The 18,006-nt window shown below is 35.9% G+C and overlaps 1 non-coding gene and 1 pseudogene across 1 annotated transcript in view; one reads left to right on the top strand and one right to left on the bottom strand.

The window, feature by feature from the left end:
* Nucleotides 1-18,006, top strand: part of LOC106509227 (uncharacterized) — a 434,083-nt gene that overhangs the window by 73,152 nt on the left and 342,925 nt on the right. The window lies entirely within an intron of this gene.
* On the bottom strand, nucleotides 14,475-15,458 carry LOC146407122 (olfactory receptor 13D1-like; annotated as a pseudogene).

The following is an 18,006-nucleotide window of genomic DNA, read 5'->3' as shown; positions in this document are numbered from 1 at the left end:
TTGCTGCCTTATGTGAGCATGGTTTGTGGTGCCTTGAAACAGTTTCGACTGTAACATCAAATATGTCACATGTCATATAATATTAATGAAAAAGTATTATATGACCACATATCATATAATACTAATGAAAAATTTTGAAATATTGTAAGAATCCCCAGAATGTGATACAGAGACACAAAGTGAGCAAATGATATTGGAAAAATGGTGCCAATACCTCAACATGGTAAAGGCCATATACGACAAACCCACAGTGAACATCATTCTCAATGGTGAAAAGCTGAAAGAATTCCTGCTGAGATCAGGAACAAGGATGTCCGCTCTCGCCACTACTCTTCAACATAGTTCTGGAAGTCCTAGCCACAGCAATCAGAGAAGTAAAAGAAATAAAAGGAATCCAAATTGGAAAGGAAGAAGGAAAACTTCTGCTATTTGCAGATGACATGATACTATACCTAGAGAATCCTAAAGACTCTACCAGAAAACTGTTAGAACTCATCCACGAATTTGGCAAAGTTGCAGAATACCAAATCAATACACAGAAATCGACAGCGTTTCCATATACTAACAATGAAAAAGCAGAAAAGGAAATTAGGGAAGCAATCCCGTTTACGATCACATCCAAAAGAATAAAATACCTAGGAGTAAACCTACCTAAAGAAACAAAAGACCTATACTCTGAAAACTACAAGCCACTGATGAAAGAAATCAAAGATGACACAAATAGATGGAAAGATATACCATGCTCTTGGATTGGAAGAGTCAATATTATCAAAATGACTATTCTACCTAAGGCAATCTACAGATTCAGTGCAATCCCTATCAAATCACCAAGGACATTTTTCACAGAACTCGAACAAAATATTTTAAAGTTTGTTTGGAAGCACAAAAGACCCAGAATAGCCAAAGACAACCTGAAAAAGAAAAATGGAGTGGAGGAATCAGGCTCCCGGACTTCAGACTATAATACAAAGCAACAGTTGTCAAAACTGCATGGTACTGGCACAAAGACAGACATATACATCAGTGGAACAGGATAGAAAGCCCAGAATTAAACCCATGCACTTACAGCCAACTAATCTATGACAAAGGAGGCAAGACTATACAATGGAGAAAGGACAGCTTGTTCAATAAGTGGTGCTGGGAAAACTGGACAGCCACATGGAAAAGAATGAAATTAGAACACTCCTTAACACCATACACAAAAATAAACTCCAAATGGATTCAAGACCTAGATATAAGACCAGACACTATCAAACTCTTAGAGGAAAACATAGGCCACTCTCTGACATAAATGACAGCAACATCTTCTCAGATGCACCTCTCAGAGTATCGACAAGAAAAACAAAAATAAACAAACGGGACCTAATCAAACTTCAAAGTTTCTGCACAGCAAAGGAAACCCTAAACAACACAAAAAGACAACCCACAGAATGGGAGAAAATCTTTGCAAGTGAATTGACTGACAAGGGATTCATCTCCAAAATTTATAAACATCACCTACTGCTCCATACCAAAAAAACAAACAAGCCTATCAAAAAATGGGCAGAAGATCTAAACAGACAATTCTCCAAAGAAGACATACAGATGACCAAGAAACACATGAAAAGATGTTCAGCATCACTCATTATTAGAGAGATGCAAATCAAAACCACTCTGAGGTACCACCTTACACCAGCCAGAATGGCCATCATCCAAAAGTCTACAAACAATAAGTGCTGGAGAGGGTGTGGAGAAAAAGGAACCCTGTTACCCTGTTGGTGGGATTGTAAACTGGTGCAACCACTGTGGAAAGCAGTATGGAGATTCCTCAGAAAACTAAACATAGAACTACCATTTGATCCAGCAATCCCACTCCTGGGCATCTATCTGGAGAAAACCACCACTCGCAAAGACACATGTACTCCAATGTTCATTGCAGCACTATTTACAATAGCCAAGACATGGAAACAACCTAACTGTCCATCGACAGAGGAGTGGCTCAAGAAGAGGTGGTATATATACACAATGGAATATTACTCAGCCATTAAAAAGAATGAAATACCAGCATTTTTAGCAACATGGATGGACCTAGAAGCTATCATGCTAAGTGAAGTCAGCCATAGAATTAGACACCAACATCAAATGCTTTCACTGACATGTGGAATCTGAAAAAAGAACAGACGGAACTTCTTTGCAGAACAGATGCTGACTCACAGACCTTGAAAAACTTATAGTATCCGGAGGAGACAGTTTGGGGGGTGGGGGGATGTGCCTGGGCTGTGGGATGGAAATCCTGTGAAATCAGATTGTTATGATCATTATACAACTATAGATGTGATAAATTCATTTGAGTAATAAAAAAAATGGAAAAAAAATTGGTGCCAATAGCCTTGCTCAGCCCAGGGTTGCCATAAACCTTCAATTTGTAAAAAAAATGCAATATCTGCAAAGTGAATTAAAGGAAATCACAATAAAACAAGATATGCCTGTATAGGTAATTATCATGTGAATGTAGAGGGGTGGCATTATCAAAAGTATCCTCATGGCCTTATGTGTATTGAACATGAAATTGCAGGACATTCTGTAGGAATAACTAAGGTCCTTTTGCTAAGGTCTGTACAATCTGACTTGCCCTGGGGAGTTAGTAGTTCCAACCAAAGTAGTTAAAAGCAGGTAAAAGACTTTAGCAGAAAAAATTCTCCATGAAAGAAGTTTGTTGATGACTTTCTCTCATTACTTGGTGTTTAATTTGTAAATCTTCTGATACTTTTCCTTTCTTCTCTCTCCTTTCGTCCTATCCCCCAGGAATAACAATGAAGCCCTGATAACAGTTCAGTATAGGAAACTAAATTTCAAAGGGACCATTAAAATTTATTTTTCAGTACTCTCTTGTTAGAGTTGTAAATAATCTATTAAAAGTTTTTCTTTTTACATAGGATAACTTTTTTTCCTAAAAGAAGTGTAAAGAAATTCATAATGATACTTTAAAAAATTCATTTGCTGTTCTTGCCTCAACTGGAGTCTTATCTTGCATCATACATTTAAGTTGACAAGTTTTCTGTGGGTTTAAAAAATATTTTTTTTTAGTATCGGAAAAAATCTTTTCTTAGGGGATCTTGTAAAGACTGCTTTAATAAAGAGTAATTTCTTGGTGTTGTGTGTGATAAAAATCCTCTCTCATTTAATTTATAAATTCAGATATTTGAACTTTCTAATTAGTAAGTCACACTAAATGCTGCCTTGTTTCCTCAAAAGAAGGAAACAAATTAGCTTCTTCCTCAATGGCCCATTTATCTTTTTTCATTTAAATCCCACACAGTTATCCAGTTATCTAATCATGCTGATATTTCAAAGCCTCAGTATTTGTCACTATTTATTTTTTTTTTGTAATCATAAGACATTTAGATTTTCTTATATAGAGTATAAACTTTATAAAATTTTTGCCAGAAATATTTGTAATCTCAAGACAAGAATTCTTACAGTATGTCACATTTAAATTTGTCCAGTCTTTTGGGACTGTCTTGCCACTGGACAGTGTGATAAAATGATTTTAACTTCCAGTTTTGCAAGCATAGTATGTCTTATATTTTATCAGCTATTACATTAGTAAATAGATGTGATCTGAATTTTTTCTGTCAGTGAGAGTGTCAGTGGTATAACAGAGAGAGTAGTATGTCAGTATGAAATTCAAAACTGATTTTCAGCGTGGACTTTAATCAAGACATGACTCTTTCTAGCAGTATAACAATATCAATTATTACTTTTTTCTATCATCAAAAGCCAAAAAGTCCAATCAAATAAACATGGACTATGATAGAATACAGTGATTTGAGTCCCAACACTTAAGTTTTGGGATAAAAAGAGTGTCATTATGAAGGAGAGGGAGGAAGAGGGAGGGGGAGAAAAATATTCTAATGATGAAAAGAAGTTTAGTTTAAAAATAAAAAGAAATTTTGTAAGAACATAAGATGCAGGGATGCAAAACAGTGGGGAGGTGTAAAAATTTACTGAAAGATGGAGCTAAAGAGTTACATCGGATCTAAATCTTGGACAATTTTGAAGGTCATTTTAATTCTTAAATTTTTTTTTACTGCTTTATTGAAATATGATTGACATACAAAAAACAATAGACACTTAATTTGTTCAACTTGATGTATTTAGAGATAAGTAAATGCTCATGAAACCAACATCATTCTAAATGCCATAAACTTATCTGTTACCTCTAAAAATTTTTTCCTGCCCTTTTTTTTTCTTTTGTGGTAAGAGCACGTAACACAAGATTAAACCCATTCAGCAAAGCCTTTAGTGTACAATATAACATTGTTAATCATAGGCCCTATGGTGTACAGTGGATCTCCATAACTTGTTAATTCTCTGTAACTAAAACTTTACCATGTGACTGATAACCCCTCATTTCCTCCTCGGCTCAGTTCCTAGAAACCACCATTTTACTCTCTATTTCCATGTTTCTGACTATTTTAGATTCCACCTATAAGGGCAGTTACATGGTATTTGTCTTTCTGTCTGGCTTATTTCACTGTATGTAATATCCTCCAGATCCATTTGTATTATCACAAATGACAAGATTTCCTTTTTATTTTTCTTTTGTTAAGGTTGAGTAACACTCCATTGTAAGTATATACCACATTTTTTTCTTTTCTTTTTTTTTTTTTAGGGCTACCCTTATGGCATATGGAAATTCCCAGGCTAGGGGTCAGATCAGAGCTGTAGCTGCCAGCCTATACCACAGTCACAGCAACGCCAGATCTGAGCCATGTCTGCAGTCTACACCACAGCTCATGGCAATGCTGGATCCCTAACCCACTGAGTGAGGCCAGGGATCGAATCTGTGTGCTCATGGATTCTAGTTGGGTTCATTACTCCTGAGCCACTACAGAAACTCCCTCTGTACACATTTTCTTTATCCACTCACATGTTGATATGCATTTAGGTTGTTTTTTATTTTGGCTATGTTAATAATGCTGCAGTGAACATGGGAATGCAGATATCTTTTTGAGATTCAGGTTTTGATTCCTTTAGTTATACATCTAGAAGTAGAATTGATGGATGAAATAGCAATACAATTTTCTGATTTATGTTTTCCTGATTAGTGATGATAAGCACTTTTTTGTATGCCTGTTGGCCATTTGTAAATCTTTGGAGAAATTTTTATCTAGTTTCTCCCTCATTTTAAAATGGGATTAATTAGGTCTTTTTTTTTTTTTTTTTTTTTTTTTTGCTGTTGAGTTGTAGGAATTCCTTGTATATTTTGGATATTAACACTTTTTCAAATATATAACCTGCAAATATTTTTTTCCCATTCTATAGATGGCCTTTTCATGTTTTTGTTTTCTTTGATTCAATTCAAATTTTAATTTGATTCAATTCCATGTGTCTATTTTTGCTATTGTTGCCTGTTTTTTTTGATGCTATGTATAAAAAATCATTGTTCAGTCCAGTATCTAGAAGTTTTCCCTCTATTTTTTAAGAATTTTGTTGTTTCAGGTTTTATATTTAAGTCATAATCCACTCTGAGTTGATTTTTGTATATGGTGTAAGATGAGGGTCCAATTTCATTATTTTGCATTTGGCTATCCAGTTTAACCAAAATCATTTATTGAAGAGACTGTCTTTCCCCCATGTGTTTCCTTAGAATCTTCATCAAAGATCAGTTGATCTTATATGTGTGTGTTTTTTGCCTGGGTTATCTCTTTTGTTCCACTGTTCTAAATGTCAGTTTTTAATGCCACCACTGTACTGTTTGATTATTGTAGCTTTACAACATAATTTGAAACCAGAAGGTCTGATTTCTTGCTTAAAATTGCTTTGACTGTTCAAGTCATTTGTAGTGCCAAATAATTTTAGGATTATTTTTTATATTTTTATAAAAATGTTATTGGAATTTTGATAGAGATTGTATTGAATGTAGATCACTTTGGGAAATATGGGTATTTTAACAAAATTAGCTATTCTAATAAACACAAATGTCCTTCCATTTATTTGTGTCTTTTTAAATTTCTTTCATCAATATTTTAGTTTTCACTGTATAAGTCATTTACCTCCTTGTTAAGTTTATTCCTAAGTATTTTATTCTTTTTGACGCTATTGTTAATAGAATTGTTTTCTTAATTTCTTATTTGGATAGGTTGTTATTAGCATATAGAAATACAACTGATTTTTGTATATTGATTTTGTACTCTGTGACTTAACTGAGTTTGCTTATTAATTCTAACTTTTTTTGTGGAGTCTTTAGAGTTTATGTATGTAAGATCATGCCATTTACAAATAGCTATAGTTTTACTTCTTCCCTTCTGATTTGGATATCTTTTATTTCTTTTTCTTACTTAACTGCTCTAGCTAGGATTTCTAGTATTATGTTGAATAAGAGAGGTAAGAGGACATCCTTGCCTTTTCCAGATCTTAGAGGAAAAGCTTTTACCTTTTCATTATTGAGTATAATGTTATCTGTTAGTTTTTCACTAATTGTCTTTATTGTTTCAAGATATGTTCCTTTCATACCTAATGGGTCGAGAATTTTTGTCATGAAATGTTGTTGAATTTTTATGGTTTTTATACTTTATTTGGTTAAACTGATATATTTACATTGATTTATTTGCATAAGTTGAACTATCCTTGCATCCCAGGGATAAATCCCAGTTTGTCATGGTATATTTATCCTTTTAGCATGTGTTGTATTCAATGTGATCATATCTTATTGAGGATTTTTCATGTATGTTTATCAGGAATATTGCCCTGTAGTTTTCTTTTCTTGTGATATATTTTCCTGGCTTTGGTATCAGAGTGATACTGACTTCAGAATGAGTTTGGAAGTGTTCTATTTTTGTCATTTGCAAAAGAGTTGAAAATGGATTACTATCAATTCTTCTTTGAATATTTGGTAGAATTCACACATGAAGGCATCTGGCCCTGTGCTTTCCTTTTTGGGAGTTTTTCTGATTGCTTTTTCAGTCCCTTATTTGTTTTGAATCTGTTCAGGCTTTCTATTTCTTATTGATTCAGTCTTGGTAAGATATGTGTTTCTAGGATTTTCTCCATTTCTTCAAGGCTGTCCAATTTGTTGGCATATAGTTGTTCATACCTGTTCTTTATGATCCCTTGTATTTCTGTGACATCAGTTGTAAAGTCTCCTCTTGCATTTCTGATTTTACTGGTGTCTTCTTTTTTCTTAGTCTAGCTAAGAGTTTTTCAAGTTTCTTTATCTTTTCAAAACAACAATTTTTAGTTTAATCAATTTTTAAAATTATTTTTCTGTTTTCTATTTGGTTCATTTCTGTGCTATCTTTATTATTTCATACCTTTTGATGTTTTGTTTGTTCTTTTTCTAGTTCCTTGTGGTGCAAATTTAAGTTGTTTATTTGAGAACTTTTTCTTTGCGTAGTGTTGATCACTCTAAACTTCCCTTTTAGTGGTAATTTTGACACATCTCATTTTTTTGTGTTATACTTTTGTTTTTGTTTGAGATCTTTTTGTAATTTTCTTTTTTATTTCTTCTTTGACCCAATAGTTGTTTAACAATGTGTTGTTTCTATGTATTTATTACTTTTCCATTTTCTTTCTATTATTTATTTCTAGTTTTATTCCATTGTGATCAGAAAAGATGCTTAGATCTTTTAGGCTTTAGTCTTCTTAAGTATGCTAAGACTTGTTTTCTGACCTAACATATGATTTATTCTGGAGAATTTTTTGTATGTATCTGACAAGGATGAATATTCTGCTGCTGTTGGATGGAATGTTCCATACATGTCTGTTAGGTTCATTTGGTGATAATGTTTTTTATGTCTGCTCTTCCTTTTTGACTTTGTTTAGATTAACTATCCATTTTAGAAAGTGGGGCATTGAAGTCCCCTACTGTTATTCTATTGCTATAAATTTCTCCCGTTAGATCTGTCAGTTTGGTTTTTATATTTAGGTGCTTTGACATTGGGTACATATATATTTGTAATTGTCATATCTTCCTGAAAAATTGATGTTATTTTCATGGTATAATGCCTTTGTTTGTTTCCTGTGATAATTTTTGACTTGAAGTCTATATTCTGTATAAGTAGAACTACCTTTCTATTTTGGTTCTCATTTTCATAAAATGTCTTTCTTCACTCAATCACTTGAAGCCTATGTGTTCTTAAATCTAAAGTGAATCTCTTGTAGGTGACATATAGTTGAGTCTCATTTTTTAATCCGTTCAGCAACTCTTTCTATTTTGATTATGAAATTTAGTCTATTTACATTTAAAGTAACTATTGATAGGTAAGGACTTACTATTGTCATTTTGTTAATTGTTTTCTGTCTCTTTTGTATCTCTCCTATTTATATCTTCTCTTGTCTTTGTGGTTTTATGCTTTTTTTGCAGTGGTATTCTTTGATTCTTTTCTCTTTATCTTTTGAATATCTACTATACTTTTCTATGTTTACCACTGGGTTCGTATCAACATTTTAAAAATTACAGTAGTTCCCGTTTAAGCTGGTACAACTTAACACAGTTGCATGTAATAAGTTTACACTTTACTGTCCCTGTTTATATAATTTCTTTTTGGCTGTGCCCATGGCATGTGGAAGCTCCTGGGCCAGGGATCAAACCTGTGCCATAGCAGTGAACAGAGCTACTGCAGTGATAATGTCAGATACTTAACCTGCTGCAACACAAGAGAAATCCAGGAGTTCCTGTCGTGGCGCAGTGGTTAGCGCAGCGGTTAACGAATCCGACTAGGAACCATGAGGTTGCGGGTTTGGTCCCTGCCCCTGCTCAGTGGGTTAATGATCCGGCGTTGCTGTGAGCTGTGGTGTAGGTTGCAGACGCGGCTCGGATCCCTCGTTGCTGTGGCTCTGGTGTAGGCTGGTGGCTATAGCTCTGATTGGACCCCTAGCCTGGGAACCTCCATATGCCGCGGGAGCGGCCCAAAGAAACAGCAAAAAGACAAAAAAAAAAAAAAAGAGAAATCCAGATTTTGCTTCTTTTTTTATACCTTGTTTTTATTAACAAATATCTGTGGTTATAGTTATACTACTACACAAAAGACTACTTTTATCTTTTAATTTATATGGTTGTATTAAAGTGATTTACATGCCACCATTATAGTGTATAATAATACGTGATTGCATATATATTTATCTTTGGCAGTGAGGTGAATATTTCATATACTTTCATGCTGTTGTTTAGCATCTTTTAGTTTCAACTTGAAGAACTGAAGGTGAGGAATTCCTTTGATTTTTGTGTGTCTGGGAAAGTCCTTATCTTTCTTTTTTTTTTTTTTATGTCTTTTTGCCATTTCTTGGGCTGCTCTGGTGACATATGGAGGTTCCCAGGATAGGGGTCTAATTGGAGCTGTAGCTGCCAGCCTATGCCAGAGCCACAGCAACGCGGGATCCAAACCACATCTGCAACCTACACCACAGCTCACAGCAACGCCGGATCGTTAACCCACTGAGCAAGGCCAGGGATCGAACCCCCAACCTCATGGTTCTTAGTTGGATTCGTTAACCACTGCACCATGACGGGAACTCCTCTTTATTCATTCTTAAAGGATAGTTTGGCTGGGTAAAGTATTTTGGGTTGGCAGTTTTCTTCTTTCAGTAGTTTGAGTATATAATCTTACTCTCCAACCTGCACAGTTTCTTCTGGAAATCTGCTGAAATTCTTATGGGGAATCACTTGTATTTAACAAGTTGCTTTTCTCTTGCTGCTTTAAAAATTCTCTCTTACTCTTTGACTTTTACCATGTCTTCACTTAGATTTATTTGGGAACAGTGTATTTGGAGGGTTTTTTACCTTCATGAATCTTTTGTCCATTTTTCTTCCTGATATGTGATATTTTCAGTCATTATTTCTTTTAAAAGCCTTCTGGCCCCTTCTCTTTCTGTTCTCTTTGGGCCTCCCATAATGTGAGTGTTGATTCTTTGATGATGAACCATAAGTGCCACAGCTTTCTTTGCTATTTCAATTCTTTTTTTCTTTTTGTTTCTTTAATGAGATAGTTTCAAATGACTTATCTTTGAGTTTGCTGAGTCTTTATTTTTATTAATGTATAGTTGATTTACAGTGTGGTGCCAGTTTTTACTGTACAGCAAAGTGACTCAGATTATATATATACACACACATTTATATATATATATATATATGTAGAGATATATATACATATATATGTGTATATATATAAATACATGTATATCTATGCACACACATTCTTTTTTAAAATATTTTTTCCATCATGGTCTCTCTCAAGAGACTGCATATAGTTGCCTTTGCTATACAGTAGAACCTTATTGTTTATCCATTCTCAATATAATGGATTACATCTACTAACCCCAAACTCCCAGTCCCTCCCCCTGCCCCTTTGGCAACCACAAGTCTATTCTTGTCTGTGAGTCTCTTTCTGTTTTGTAGATAGGTTCATTTGTGCCATGTTTTATAGTCCATGTATATAATACCATATCATACGGTATTTGTCTATTTCCAACTTCCTTCATTTAGTGTGATAATCTCTAGTTGCATCCATGTTTCTGTGAATGGTATTTCATTCTTTTTTATGGATGAATAGTATTACATTGTATATTTGTACCACAACTTCTTAATACATTCATCTGTCAGTGGACATTTAGGTTGTTTCTATGTCTTAGCTGTTGTGAATAGTGTTGCAATGAACATAGGGGTGCATGCAGATGTACCTATCTACAGAAAAGAAACAAATTCGTGGACATGGAGAACAGACTTGTGGTTGCTGAGGGGGAGGGAGTGGGATAGACTGGGAGTTTGGGGTTAGTAGATGCAAACTATTGCATTTGGAGTGGATAAGCTATATATAAAACTGGGTCACTTTGCTATACAACAGAAATTGACAGAACATTGTAAATCAACTATAATAAAAAATTTAAAAAACATAGGGGTACATGTCTGAATACATGGCCAGGAGTGGAATTGTTGGATCATAGTGGTGGAATTGCTGGTAGTTCTATATTTAGTTGTCTGATGAACCTCCATACTGTTTTCCATAGTGTTTGTACCAATTTACCTTCTTACCAGCAGTGTAGGAATGTTCCCTTTTCTCCACACTCTCTCCAGCTTTTGTTATGAGTTTGTTTGTAATTCTTTCTTCTACTTGATTGTGTCTGTTCAAGCTCTGTATTGAATTTTTCATTTTTTCAGTCATTGTATTCTCTAGTTCCAGGATTGTTTGGATCTTTTTTTCATGGTTTCTATTTCTTTCTTCTCATTTTTTTCATTGTTTTCCTGATTTTACTTTGTTATCCATCCATGTTCTCTTGTAGCTCATTGAGCTTCTTTAAGATTTTTTAAAAAAATTCTTTGTCAAATAGCTCTTGATTCTCCATTTCTTTAGGGTTGGTTATTGAAGCTTCACTACTTTCCTTGGATGTGTCATTTTTCTTTGTTATCTTTATAGTTTTGTTTTGATGTCCATGCATTCAAAGGAGCAGTCCCCTCTTCTAGTCTTTATAGATTGATTTTGGAAGATATTGATCTTCTCCTGTTGGATACCTAGACAGCCAGGATTGCCTTCAGGATTGCAGTTAAATGGAGCTGGAGGTGGGTTAAAGGGCTGCTTTTGTGTTTGCAGTAGGGTCCATGGTTGAGGATATGGGTGTATGTGACGTATGTGCTGGGTAGATAAAACTGCTTTCAAGATCATGGTGAGGTGGGGCTGATGCTTGATCATGGGACCACTTCCAGGTTTGCAGTCAGAACTGAGGTTTGAGGACCTATTACTGGGGGTGGTTTAGGCATTGTTCCTACTAACTGTGCATAAGAGAAGAGTTGGTGGCAAACCAGGGACAAGCAGAACCAAGTCTATAGGGGGATAAGATTGCTTCTGGGTCTGCAACTATGTACACAGTTTGTGGGCCTGCTAGTGAGGTGTTGGTCTGCTTTCTCAAAAAATTTTTCTCACTATTATGCTCCACTGGTGTATAGCAACTCTCTAACTAGATCCTGAAGCTCCCACAGAGAGACTTTTGTTTGCAGATGGTTGCCAAATCTGTGATTCTGTTACGGAACTAGGGCTGAAGACCTCTTATTCTGTTGTCTTGCTGATGTCAGTCTCTCACTTTAAGAATTTTGGAAATTGTTCCAAGAGCCAGGAAAAACTCCTGAAGAAGAAACATTTCATAATGAGAAAATAGGAAGACAATATGGTGTAAATTTATATAATGAGTAAAAGAAAATACATTTTACTTATTACATTTAGCTATCACTGTAAAACACCCAGGAGAGAAGTATGGCCTGTGGCTATATATTTGGTTTCATCAGTTGATTGATGATTCATTGTAACAATGAGAATGAATGAGTTTCCCCTATGAAATAATATTGGAATTTTAGGTGGTGTCCAATTTGTGGAGAGACATTAATATCAGGTCAGTGTGTTTACATTTTTGATAGAAGGTTCAATGTAAGTTTTTTTAAATAGTTAGTGATGATGAAGACCATGAATTAGAAAGATTAATTTGGAAGGTAGACATACTGTACAGAATTAGGAAAAAAATCAGAGATTGTGAAACCACTTAGAACATTATTATAACATCCAAGCTAAAAGGTTGAAAGAAACATGAGCTAGGATCAGGACAGAGGCTGAGAAAAAATGGGTTATATGGCCTTAGGAATAAAAGAGGTCTGTGTTGAAATCCCATCTCAGACACTAATGTTCATATTGTTTATAATTATATAGAGGAATGTAGCCACTCATATTTGTTTGAAAGAATTGAATTATTTCTGTTAATTTTGAGAACTAATAGCCTACTCTAAAATATAACCTCCAGTTCTAATAATAAACTCAAGTGATATTGTCCCAAAGAATACAACTAAGAATAAAAAGTAGAAAATGTAGAAGAACAGATTTTGACTTCATATAAAAGTTTGTTTCTAACAGTTAATAATTAGATTACCTCTGGAAATGATGAGCTCCCTATTACTACAGGTGTGTAAGAAAGGATATATTACAGCCTAATATGGATGTTTTAGAGGGTATTCAAGTATAAAGTGTAGAACCAGGTACTTGTATTTCTGTGAAATTTGATTTTTGTGTTAATGGAACTTTAAATATTATTCGATAGGTTAGAAACTTCTTTATCTTGGATAAAGATAAGATAAATTGCATCTGATTTTGGTATCCAGGAACTATATGTGAAAGTCTACAAATAATTGAAGTCAAGGTCTTTGGATGATAATGAGGATATGACATGCCTTTGTTGATAATATGTCTCAAAGGTTTGCCTCAGAACTCCCGCTGTGGCACAACAGGATTATCAGGATCTTTGGAGCACTGGGGTGCAGGTTTGATTCCCAGCCCAGCGTAATGGGTTAAGGATCCAGTGTTGCCACAGTTATGGCTTAGTTCTCAGCTGCATCTCAGACCTGATCCCTGGCCTGGAAGCTCCATATACCACAGGGTGGCCAAAAAAAAGTTTTGCCTGATATCTTTCACCATGAAATCCTTCATTTCATTGGATAGGTGAAGATGATGATGCTGTTATCTTTATTTTAATTACATACTTGTTATTTTTGAAATTAATGACGTATACATATGACAAGGTTCTGGGGCTCCATGTTTCTAAATCACTGGTATGATAGTGAGAACTCATAGTTTTAAAAAAACTGCCTGAATTTCTTTTCTGTAGTGATTAGTAGAAGCTTTCATCTGGTTTTTGGGGTAGACTCAGTTCTTTTTGGGGTAATGACCACAATGAGGAGTGCTTTTAGTCATAAACCATATTTATATATTTCTATTGGGTTAAGCCTAATGCTCATAGAAGAAGGACATGAATAGGCCTCAGCACAAGAAGCTAAAGATAAATTGGCTTTTTTTTTTTTTAGATATTCAGGCAACATTGCAGCAATGAAGCCTGATTAGCATGCCTTAAGTCACATGCCACCCTGAATGAATCACTGGTGGCTGGGATAGATATTCATTTGTCATTGACTCAGTTTATGTTTCATGATTATTATTCGATCAAGGTAGTGTGGTCAGGCTTATACAGAAAATTATGGACTGAAAAGAGGGGATAGTTCATTCCTCAGAATGAAAATATGCATTCTTTGACAAGATGAAGGGATCCTGGACAGACCAAAATAATATATACCTCAAGAGACTGAGAAAGATGATAGGAAGAGAGAGATGAAAGAGAAAGATATAAGAAGGAGGGAGGATGGGTGGGAGATAGAGGAGGGTATGGGGATGAAGGTGAGGGAGAGAGAGCAAGCATGCTACAGAGAGTGAGACACAGAGTAAGATACAGAGACACATAAAAAGAGATATTCATTAGGAACAGTATGCATCATGGTCTCTATGGGACCAAGAGGCATAGATGCCTATGACTAAAAAGACTTCGAAGGATGTTTGCTGTTGCAAAAATGAGAATGCTGCATTTGGCTTTATAATAACAATGTTATCATAGTGAGTTCTGCCACTTCATCTGTGAATATCAAAATATATGTTTTCCCCAAATATAGATATCACATTTCTTAAACTCTTTCATATCTTCCATGAGTGGAGTTGTCTAGCCAAGATTTTATTCATGGCCTCTTTCACCTCCTTATTCCTCAGGCTGTAAGTGATGGGGTTCAACATCAGGGTTGCCACTCCATAAGAAAGCCCAATGATCTCATCAGAAGTGTTTGTGCCCTTTGATTTGGGCTTCATGTACATAAAAAGTGCTGAACCATAGAATTAAATTACTACAGCAAGGTGGTCTGAACAGGTGGAAAAGGCTTTCTTTCTCCCTTCAGTGGAGTTAAGTCTTAAGACGGTATGGAAAATGAAAACATAGGAAATAAAAATTAACAATAGGGGAATCACCAAGAAAATGATACTTGCTATTGTTACGATAAACACATTGATGGTGATGTCTGAGCAGGTGAGTTTAAGAAGAGCCAGTAACTCACAGGTAAGATGATCAATGATGTTATTCCCACAGAAAGGCAACACCATTGTCAGGACTGTTTGCACTAAGGAGTTCAGACAGCCTATGATCCAGGATCATGCAGCCATGTACTCATACAGCACTCTGCTCATGATGATGCAGTATCTTAGGGGGTTGCAGATGGCCACATAGTGGTCATAGGCCATCACAGCCAGGAGCACACACTCAATGGAGCCCAACCCCAGGGAGACAACCATCTGCAGAGCACAGCCAACAAAGGAGGTGGATTTTCTCCCAGACCTAAATATGATGAGCATTGGAGGAATGGAGGATGATGTGTAACAGATGTCCAAGAATGAGAGGTTCCCAAGGAAGAAGTACATGGGGGTGTGGAGGCGAGAATCTAGGATGCTGATGATAATGAGGAGGCTATTTCCCAGGAGGATTATCATGTACATGATGAAGCAGAACATGAACAAGGAAAGCTGGAGTTCTGGGTATTTAGAAAGCCCCACAAGAAAGAATTGTGTTACAGCTGAGTAATTCTTCATTTCCATATGTCTATGTTGCCTGCAGAGTTCAGATAAGGATGTGACTCTGGGAAATTTAAATTTATAATTTAATTTTAGAAGTCACTTAACTTGCCTTTTTGTTTGATTTTTGGAATATTTCTGGGCATCAGGAAAGTCCTGAATATAATTTTAATTTTATCGATGATGAAACTAAAACACTGAGAGATCTAATACTTTATAGGGTGATGCAATAACAGCGGCAAAACCACCAAGATCCCCAAGAATTGTGCTGTCAAGTGTTGGGCCTCTAATATAGTAAGAGGGACAACATAATTCTAAATGTAGATATATGGCAGTCTCATTATTAATGCATATTTTGAAATGAGAGCTTTTTTTTTATAAATGAAACTTGTTTTATTTAAAAAATAATACATGTCTAGTCACTTATGATGGAGCATGATAATGTGAGAAAAAAAGAATATATAAATGTATGTGTAACTGGGTCACCATGCTGTACAGTAGAAAATTGGAAGAACACTGTAAACCAGCTATAATGGAAAAGAATAAAAATCATTATAAAAATTAAAAATAAATAAGTGATACATTGTTGGTAAAGTGATGTCAGCATCATGGCCATGTAAGTCATTATTCCTTTCCCTCTCCCTTGATTTGCAATCAATCAGACAACCATAACTGAAAAAAAGGCCTCTGCATCACAGCAGAACACCTGAGAGATCCATCCATCTGTGCACTCAGAGTGGGTTTATTGGACCACAGAGGAGGTAGCAGAGCAAGGGCCGTGACTGCAGTGCTGGCAACTGCAAAGGCGGTGACAGGAGGCAGTCTGTCAGTGATCCGTCACCATCCTTCTGGCAGAGGAAGTGGTGGGTGAAGGTGGTGAGTGGGAGGTCTGCCCAGCCAAACGCACTGCAGCTAGAGGGACCAGTTGGTCTTTCTGAAGAGAGACCACGTATACTAGTGGGAGGAAAAAGAAAGGGAAGTAGGCAAAGAGTACTGAAGGAGAGCATCCCCTGAAGTCTCTCTAGGAGTGAAGAAGACTGCCCATGGACCTCCAGGACTACCGTAGTGGAGGATCCCCCTATTTACCATGGGCACACCCAAAGCCCCAAGTACTAAGTACACACCGCCTTCTGCTCTGCTGCCTTTTCTTCTCCTTCTCCTTCTCCTCTCCTTCTCCTTCTTCCTTTTTTTTTTTTCAATGTGCATGCTCCCAGTCTTAGCAGAGAGTCAGTTCTGGTAAGAGAAACCAAGATTATGCTACAATACCACCTTTGGAAAACAAAAGGAAACTTCCTAACTCCCAATCTGGTGAATTATTAGAATCAAAGTAAAGAAAGCCTTGCTTTAATAAGAAAGTTGTTTGCTACTTCAAATACAGCAAAAGAGGCACTTCTCATCAAACACCATAAAAATCACAGTAATGATATTTCCAAATACATTCTAAGAGGCAAGCATTACTTTGATACAAAAACCATGTAAGAATACCATAAGAAAACTGTAGATACATATCCCTGATGAACATAGAAGCAAAAATTCTCTACAAAATATTAACAAACAGAATTTAAGAACACATTAAAAGAATTATACATCATAACCAATGGGATTTATCCCTGAGATGCAGAGATGGTTCAACATATGCATTAATCTGTGTAATGCAGGAGTTCCCGTCGTGGCACAGTGGTTAACGAATCCGGCTAGGAACCATGAGGTTGCGGGTTCGGTCCCTGCCCTTGCTCAGTGGGTTAACGATCTGGCGTTGCCGTGAGCTGTGGTGTAGGCTGCAGACGCGGCTCGGATCCCGTGTTGCTGTGGCTCTGGCGTAGGCCAGTGGCTACAGCTCCAATTGGACCCCTAGCCTGGGAACCTCCACATGCTGTGGGAGCGGCCCAAGAAATAGCAAAAAAAGACCAAAAAAAAAAATCTGTGTAATGCAGATTAATTAAAGGAAAGATAAAAATCATTTCGCTATCTTATAGATACAGAAAAAGCATTTGACAGTATACAACATACTTTTGTGAGAAAAACTCTTAACTGGCTGGGTGTAGAAGGAACATACATTACATGATAAAGTCCATATATAACAAACCCACAGCTAACATTATACTCAATGGAGAGAATTGAAAACCTTTCCTCTAATATTAGAAACACTCTCACCTCTCTTATTGAAAATAATTGTGGAAACGGATACAGCAGAAATACAAAAAACCATAAAAGAATACTATGAACAACTATATGGCAACAAGTTTGACAATCTGGAAGAAATGGACAATTTTCTAGAATCTTACAGCCTGCCAAAACTGAATCAAGTAGAAACAGACCAACTGAACAGACCGATCACTAGAAATGAAATTGAAGAGGTCATAAAATCACTCCCTACAAATAAAAGTCCAGGACCAGATGGCTTCACAGGTGAATTCTATCAAACATATAAAGAGGAATTGGTGCCCATCCTCCTGAAACTCTTTCAAAAGGTTGAAGAAGAAGGAATACTCCCAAAGACATTCTATGATGCCACCATCACCCTCATTCCAAAACCAGGCAGAGATACCACCAAAAAAGAAAACTATCGGCCAATATCATTGATGAATATAGATGCAAAAATTCTCAACAA

The sequence above is a fragment of the Sus scrofa genome, chromosome 1 (assembly GCF_054392235.1).
Source record: "Sus scrofa isolate SSC_HxYL_T2T_F1_AM1 chromosome 1, Sscrofa_HxYL_maternal_Yorkshire_Landrace_v2.0, whole genome shotgun sequence".
NCBI classification, from domain to species: Eukaryota; Metazoa; Chordata; class Mammalia; order Artiodactyla; family Suidae; genus Sus; species Sus scrofa.
This window is presented reverse-complemented; position numbering and strand designations above follow the sequence as displayed.